This window comes from Elaeis guineensis, chromosome 11 (genome assembly GCF_000442705.2).
Source record: "Elaeis guineensis isolate ETL-2024a chromosome 11, EG11, whole genome shotgun sequence".
Taxonomy (NCBI): Eukaryota; Viridiplantae; Streptophyta; class Magnoliopsida; order Arecales; family Arecaceae; genus Elaeis; species Elaeis guineensis.
The window spans coordinates 90847834-90857053 of NC_026003.2; the positions used below are offsets into that span (position 1 = coordinate 90847834).

Here is a 9220-nt window from a genome sequence, read left to right on the forward strand (position 1 = left end):
CCAATAAATGATATAGCAATGGTTAAATAACCGTTGCTATAGATGGATATAGCAGCAATTAGATAACCACTATTATAGTCAATCTATAGCAGTGGTTGGTAAACAGCTGCTATATAGTTTGTTATAGCAACTGTTGAGTAACCACTACTATACAGTTTGTTATAGCAGCGGTTGAGTAACCATTGCTATAACTTATATATGGCAGCGGTTGCGACAACCGCTGTCATAGACCTACGGCGACAGTCATGGCCACAGTGATAGTGGTTGTAGAACTACTACTGTAATTTATAACAGCGATTTGTTGGATCATGACAGTAGTTCGGAACTATACCCGTAGTCTCTTCCTGTAGTAGTGTTTTCCTGTGTTTTGTCCTTATTTTGCCTATGCTTTTTCCATTCCCAGGAGTCTCAATCGGGTGGGTTTTTCCCCCCAAACATCTAGCCCCCCCACCATTGGAGATGGCCTCTGTTACTACCAACCCCACTGCCCGATGATGGTGTATCTGAGTGCCAGTAGCTGGATCTCTTCTCACTCCACCCAGAGCACCTCCTCCTTTAGGACAGGGACCCCCTGGTCTCCTGTCTACTCGACGATGACGATGACGATGACGAGGGTGGGGCACGTACCCTCCTCAGCGCCACCTTCATCGAAGATGGATCGTCGATGGCAGCATCGCTGGTGTTGTCGGCGTTGGTGGGGGACGGCGACGGGGATGGGCTGGCCTGAAGAAAACCTATTCATTTTGTGAGGGAATGCACGGGCAATAGATCACATGGGCTAGGTGGACTGAGCTGATTAGACGCAATCATTCCATGAGAGTGAGAACTTTGAGATCGAGTTGCAACATTTGCTTAGAATGCAATGGAATTTTTATTGTAGGAAAAAAAATGAATGTCAATCGGAACTAAAATTTTCATATAAATTATGTGATAAATGATGTTCTTTGTTAATATATGCCACTTGAAATTAACGAATGGCATGTGTGAGAAGTTTCTTTTGAATGAATTTTGGCCTTATCATCCTTGCTACAAAACTTCGTATAAAGGGAGTGCTATGTCATCATTAAAAGAATGCTATGATTACTATTGCTTGAATTGAACTTTATTTCGTGATGTCTTAAGTGGACCTTATTCTCTTACAATGCTTTAAGTATTGTACCATATTTTTTCATTCAGAAGCAGTCAGATATTGAAGTGGAGAAGGACATAAATAATATTGGAAAAAAAAAAAAAAAAACAGACAACTCACAGGAAGCATTGAATCAGGCACTAGAATATGTTAAAGCAGAAGCCATAAAAGCGAAAGCCATATCCCAAGAAGCATATGAAGCGTACTGAAAGAAAGTGATGGAGATATTGTTGGAGGCATCTGAGAAGCTGAAGATTCAGGCAAGGAAAGCGCGGAATGATTTGAGTATAATAGCAAAAGAACTCAGTGAAGAAGGAAAAGAGTATCTTAATACAGCAGCAAAGAATTATCCTAATGCAGTTAAGGATATTCTGGAAACTTTCACATCATATAGTAAATTGAAAAACATATCTGAGGTCCGAGATTACCACATTGGCATTCCTTATGGTATGTATCGCATACATTCAATTTTATTAAAAGCATTATTCAGGATTACATCTTCCTTTTCTACATTAACCCATGACTGGTTATATGGTTTTGTCACCATCCACATCAGTTGTGGTTAATTTTACATGCAAAAATTGTTTAATTTATGCAGGAACTTCTCTTATGATTGGGGGCTCTTCTTTTCATGTTGACTGAAAGCATTCCTGCCATTTGGTTTGGTATCATTCCTGGTGCTGTACTTTTTGGCTCTAAGTATATCAAGTTTGAGATCTTGGAAACGTGGACAACCATCTGCACTAAATTTGAAAGGGCAAGCCGGTAAGTCCATTCATTACTATTATCACTGCTACTGCTGATACTATTAAATGGTAATTGAGCCTTAAAAGCAAAACAAGATGCTGGGATACAAAAGCCTGATGGACTTCCCTAGGCATCCTACAATTTACAAGCACTAGGCCCAGCCCATCCTACAATTTACAAGCACTAGGCCCAGCCCAAATAGCTCCACAAGACCCCCTTGCTTCATGTAATGCATCATGAACACCTCCAACAATAATTTACATATAATAATATGAACATGCAATAATTTTTACATAAATGATTGGGTTTCGTAGAAAACTATCCATCTGGTGCTACTGCTGTTTGGGAGCAGAGTTTTGCTATCTGTTCATTTTCTACTTATATGATATTTTAATACAATTTTAAACATGATGTGCTACATAACCATACCGTATCATTTTTTAAAAAATATTGTTGATTTAATATTTTGTATGCCTTAATAGAGATTTTTTTTAAAAAAAAAAAATACTATACCAATGCATGTTTGCTGGCAGTGGATCATTAAGGCCAAAATTGGGTATCTTTTATCCTTTAACTGTAGTGATTGGAAGTATTAAGCTTCTCCAATTAATAAATGAGGAAACAAGGAGGTCACTTATTGAGGTATGAATATATTGGTTTATTAATTCAATCATGAACGACGGAAATGTGCCTTATAGCAAATTATAAAGTATAATTTATGGGACTTGCTTGTACAATGAGATTATGTGACTTAGGTTTTTGTATATATTTTATAGGTGATTTAGGTATAATCTGAAAATTTTAGCAAGTGTGACTTATGGATGGTAAGCACAAGAAGGTTCTCTCTCCCCCTAGACATACATTTGTAAAGAAAAAAAAACGTATGTGAGACTTTTAAAGTGGGACCATGTGTTAAGGCAGCATATTTGTATTGATAAATAAATCTTTGCAAAAACAATAAAAAATAGGAGCCTTTCGGTTCCAAATTCCTAATAAAAGGAAGCAGACATACATACACTAACCGGAGATACTTGATCAGGATGTCTCGTATTAGCTAAGCCAATCAGTCAAAATGACTCTCATTGTGAATTTTGGAGATGATGTCTTGCATGATGATGAGTCAAGATAAAATCATGAGTAGATCCAGGCCGTCGAATCGATGATGGATGGATTTGATGATTCATGGCAGGTATTCATGGAAGTGGGGAGCAGGGTATTGAGGATCGGATGGAGGGGAAGGAGGTGGGGAATAGGGAAGCTAGGGTAATGCATTACAAGGAGGAGGAGAATTCAGTGCTCCTCCAAGCGGATCCACTATGAGGTGCAGAAGCTCAACGTCAAGAAATGCTAATGATTGAAGGTAAAAAAAAGTCCAAATCCACTGCTCTTCTCGACTGTTGAATCGTCTGGTTCGATTAACATTATGGACTCCAACTACCAAGTCCATGTTACATGCCATCAATGCGGTTTAATTATGCATGGAGCATGCAATTAGCAAGTGCAAAACTTTAGTGTTGGCTCGAGTTTCTTGGACTATGATCGAAAAAATTGCCAATAATATGTGCACGTGCGCGCCCGCGCGCACACACACACATATATATATATATATATAATGGCTGCTATGATGGTTTCAAAGGATTTGTTACATATATGCACATATGTATGTTTGCATATGTATATGTATATGTGACATGAATTTAGATTATCGGTAATAATTAGACATATTATAGTGACTGTTATATAACAAGAATAGTTGCTTATTACTATATTTCTACTCTCTTTTTCTTTTTTGGTGAATTAATTGAATCCCTTTGTATAGCACGGGTTATTTGCCAGTGAAGCACTCATTTTGAGTAGAAATGAAAAAGGTGAACAACTTTGTGCTGGCCGGCACATATAGGTTTGGTTTAGCATGAGCATGTCCCTTGATAGAAAAAGTTTTACCTAATTTATAATTTACGGTTTTGGCTAAGGGGGAAGGAGGGGTAATAGTTTACTAAAAGATATCAATTTGATTCTTAAATTTTTGAATTTGTTTTCCTAAAAAATAAGCCCACCAAGCTACTAGATTCAGTTTTAGCTATTGAATTTGTCATGCCCGGAGCTGAAATCGTGAGTCTAAAGATTATATTAACTGTCACATTCTCATAAAGAACTTTATCCACAAGCATGCAAGGCATTCTAAATATGATATCAATGCACTACAGTGGAATTAATAATAAATTAATTTTAATTTTTAACTAACTAAAATCAACTTTAATCACTCACAAAATTCAAATGATATTCAAAAGATCTCATATCAATTGAGTCTCAAATAATAATCCTACAAAATATAATAACAAATTTATGTCTAAACTTGATTGATACTATTGACCCTCACCTTTAAACTTACTCTCAAAGTAGTAGCCATATCCATAATTAAAGATTTGAATCTGAAAAAAAGAAGAAGAGGTAATCAGCTTGATAATCCAGTCAGTAATGAATATCTTAACTAGATATTTTAGATATTATCATAAGATATGATGTTCGAAAATAAATATCATGAATAAACATAAAAATATATTTCATGTAAATTAAGTAAATCAAATATTTCAAATATTCATATGCATATATGGTCATAAATTTGATTTGAATCAAATAATATATAACTCAACAGTCTTAATTATGATTATATTTATACCATACAGTAGGACCAAAATAGAAATAGTGAGCTCAGTCAAAGTGTCAATGTATAACTCTTATTGATGGGATCTAGAAAATTAATATACAATCCCCATTAGTTGGGTCCAGAGAACAAATGCATATTCCCATTGGTAAGGTACAGAATACCAATGCATAACCCCCTATTGACAAGGTTCAGAATATGGTAACACTGAGAGCTCAAAATCCGATCAATACGAAAATACTTTTTGCAAGATAATAAATATATCATAATTCAAATCAACATATGCATATTCTATAATAAATCAATAAATTATAATATTTTAGAAATCTAAAATTTACAAATCATTATCCATTCATATAGAGATTCATAAATCATGTATAATTTAAAGACTAATTATTTATTTTTAAAATAAATTATAAAATATCTCAAAAAGATAGTTTATTGCTTACCTCACATGTACTTTGAAAAGATCCAAACAATTTTAAAAATTTTATTTCAAATCTTCAATGAATAGATCATATTGCAAAATCTACTATTAGATATATTCTTGTCCAGACCACTACCCCCCCTACATAGAATCAAGTCCAATAATTAGGAAGGGTATAAATAACTATGAAAAGATAGGATGAATACATAGTCGCATCCAACGATCCTGATCGGTCTGATTATCATAGCTTCATATATTAAGACTAGGCTAGGAGATAGGTGGTTCAATATAGATCAAAGATAATTGAATCAGTATTTTCTAAGCTAAGAACTCTTCATTGGATTTATAAATCAAATAGAGAGAGAATGTTAGAGGAGAGAAAAATAGACAAGATGGAATATAATCGGTTAAATGATATTGTCCAACATCTCGAACGGTCTGTGCAAGATGATTTCATCAAATCATTATTGAACTAGTATGTAGATGGTTCCATAATAATTATGGATGATCAAATCTAATAGTATTTAGTCTGATCAAGATGGATGCTAGTAAACTACCAATGATCGTGGATTAGGATCCTTCACTAAATTTGATCAAAATTATCGAAAGAAAGCCTTTCACTAGACTAACCTTAGAGAGAGAAAATTTTATAGAGAGAAATAATTTTAGAGAGATAAAATTCATAAAGAAAAAGTAGAGAGAGAAATTAAAACTTTCTAAAGATAAAATAGTGGAAGCAGGTGAAGAGAGAGAAGAGATAGAGGAAGAGAGAGAATTTCTCTCTCCTTTTTTCTTCTTCTTGTCTTTTTCTTCATTCTTTTCTTCTTTTCTTTCTTTTTTTTTCTTCTTTTTCTTATAGTTTTTAACAAAATAGGAGACCTTTTCTTCCTTATTTTTTTGAGAATACATGACCTGCCACTGGCCGAGGCTATGGTTGGTGGTGGCTGGGGCCACTACAACACAACAAATGGTACTCTACTAATGATCGGCAACAATAAATGATGCTAGAGAAGAAAGAAAGAGCATGAAAAATAAACAGGAGAATAGAGCACTTCTTCCTTGATTAAATCTAACAAATTATCGATCGAAATCCAAGGTCCATTAATTAACGAAGAAGTAAAGGTGGGTTAATCAAGGACTGTCGACCTTTACCTAGGCTAAAATTCAACAGCACAAAGATAGTAAAACTCTAGCAATTTCTGATTTAGGGCTGAGATTTTAGGTGGTTAGTTTAAAATGAGCGATTGAAGGCTTTAAATAGAGGGCCAAATCTGGAGTTTGAAGTTGAAAAACTTCGACTCTTGATCAAATCAAAGTCTCAATCAGAGAAGGAAAGAACTCTTCCCGAGTTCTAATTTTTTTCTTTTGTTCTATGCCCCATGGCTCGTGCTAGCTTAAGAGATTTTTTTTTGGTTGGGGCATCACATGCTCTCTCTCCTAAAAGAAATTTTATCCTCGAAATTTTTCTTACCTACGCTTTCAAAAGTTGAGATTCATGGTCTAAATCTCATTCTAAACTTTTCAATATTTTAATTCTTGATACAATTTCATCATTATATCATTTTATAGGAAAAGATCAATATCTCAAAAGTTGATTTGAATCAGTACCATTTATTTCTTAAAATTAAAATTAATATCTTAATTTTAGATAAGAACATCAATTTTCTCATCAAAAATATCAACTACTCTTAATTTAATTGATCTATTACAAGATTATGAACAAAATTTACTATACTCTCAGCAGATGAATATTTGAGTACAAAATCAAGATCGATAAATAATCTCACATTCTTTCTAATAAAGAGAGAAGTATAAGCTTCAATTCTAGAAAAAAAAATATATCACTAAATATTTTAAATCTAAGATTAAGAATCGATAGTCTACTCATCCTAGACTTAGGATGCTAAAAATTTTCTTAGCATGATAAATATAAGACCTACTTATGAAAATCACACATTGACACCAGAAATAATCCAAAATCAAAAGCATTATCCTTTCCATTATTACTAATTTTTTTTATAGGGAATATCGGATCATATCATCTATCATAATTTTTTTTCACTCAAAGAATCAATATTATTGACTAGCTCAAAATAATCTAGATCACTATGCTTGCACTATGCACTCTGATTCAAACCATCAAAATTTTTTAGATTCATAAAATAATTTTAACCAAAATATTACTCTATACAATAGGTGGAAAAAAACTAAAATTTTAAATTTCAAATAAAATCAAAGATGAACTTTTGATTCTCATCCTTAATTTTATCTAGGGCACAACAATTTTGATTAACCTTTGAATTCAATATCACATTCAAAACCATACTATAGCTTTACTATAATCCAATATGAATTAAATTTTAATTCTCTTATCAAGTCATTTAGATAATTCTAAATCAAATTTTATAAATAAAATTAATAAGAAAAATCTTCTGATCCTTTGCCAAGTTAGGACTTAAATCAAAATATATAAGTAAAGCTAATTCAATCATCTCTTCTAAAATTTTTTTCATTGAGACCTTTGACATCTATTAGAATTCTTCCATAACAATCATACAAGTCCCTTAAAACTTAAATCTCTATGTAATATCAGATTTTATTAAAGACCTCAATAACAAGAGCCAAATAACTCCAGATCAGTTTATAAATCTAAAATTTTAAATTATAATTTTGCATATATTTCATAATCTTCAAATAGATATAAATAGTATCCTTAGATTAACTTAAAAGTCTAAACTTTGAATTGAAGCTTCATATACACCATGTGGTCTCTGATAAACTTAAATAAGATTTATTACTTAGATCCAAGATGGTAATTAAAGATTCCATCAAAATGAATATTGTATAATTTCACGGTCAATTTCTTTAATAAAAAATAGATTTTTTTGCAATATCTCCAACTATATTTTTATTTTTATATGCAAGCTTCATACATGACCCACATTTCAATATAAATCTCAAAAAATATTCCAATCAAATATCATAAAAAAAAATCTTTCTTAGATCAAATCTTATACAACTTACTGATTTAATCTAATTTGTCACTCAATAATTAACTTCAATTTTAGGGACATTATCATAGCACTTCATCCATATCAAATTTGAGCTCTCAAATTTATTTAAACAATTGATGATCAAATTAATAATTATAATACACAATAAAATTTCATGACCAATCTTCTTGCAATTACTTTAGATCAAAATCTAACTAATCATAATAAGATCCTCAGATTATCCATCATATATTAAACCCTCTGAATCATTATTTCTAATTAATCTTTTCATTCATAATAATAAGGTTTAGTCAAAATCATGAAGACAACTTATACTGCAATCATCATAGATCTATACCCTGATGTCCCTAGTATCTATCTATTTATAATTATCTTATATCTGATTCTATGTACCATAATTTATCTATTTATACTCTGATATCATATTAATTATCATATTTTCTATCCGAGATCGCAAGTCTAGAATTATGGTAACTACCGTATGCTCATGGAGAACTCTCTTTACAAGCATGCAAGACATTCTAAATATAATATCAATGCATTACAATAAAATTAACAATAAATTAAGTCTAAAATTTAACTAACTAAAATCAACTTTAATATCTCATAAATTTCAACGATATTCAAAAGATCTTAGATCAATTAAATCTCAAATAATAATTTTATAAAATATAATAATCAATTTATATCTAAACTCGATTGATACTGTTGACTCTTATCTCTAAACTCACTCTTAAAGTAATATCTATATCCATAATTAAGAATTTGAATTTGAAAAGAGATGAGAAATGAGCTTGATAGTATAGTAAGTAATGAATATATTAATTAAAAATTTTAGATATTATCATAATGTTGGGTGGATGTCTGGCCAGGACACCACCTCCCAAGATCTTTTCAGTACTACGCGATGCAGCAGGAAGAAAGAAGAACAAAATAAAAGAAAAACAATCAAAATACGTGAATCAGCCACAAAATGGCTCGCCTCCACGGGGCATGCAAACTTCACTATGAAAAAAAAAATTTTACAAGAGGAGACCTCACCCTCAACCCTTGTACATCCAATTCTCTCTCACTAGAAGTTTCCCTCACAAAAGCTCTCTCTCTCTTGAAGACCCCCATGAACCCCTGAAGTGCCTGGCGACCGCTGTCCAGGAGCCTCCTGCTCCTTCTCTCTCAGCGCTTCCACCTCTTTCTTCTCTTGGGTTCCGTATGGGCTTCGTATGGCATAAAAAACCGAA

At 32.4% G+C, this 9220-nt stretch overlaps 1 pseudogene; it reads left to right on the top strand.

Annotated features, from left to right (window-relative positions):
- The first annotated feature begins 245 nt into the window (after positions 1 to 245).
- On the top strand, positions 246 to 3196 carry LOC140852387 (protein FATTY ACID EXPORT 3, chloroplastic-like; annotated as a pseudogene).
- Positions 3197 to 9220: the final 6024 nt, after the last annotated feature.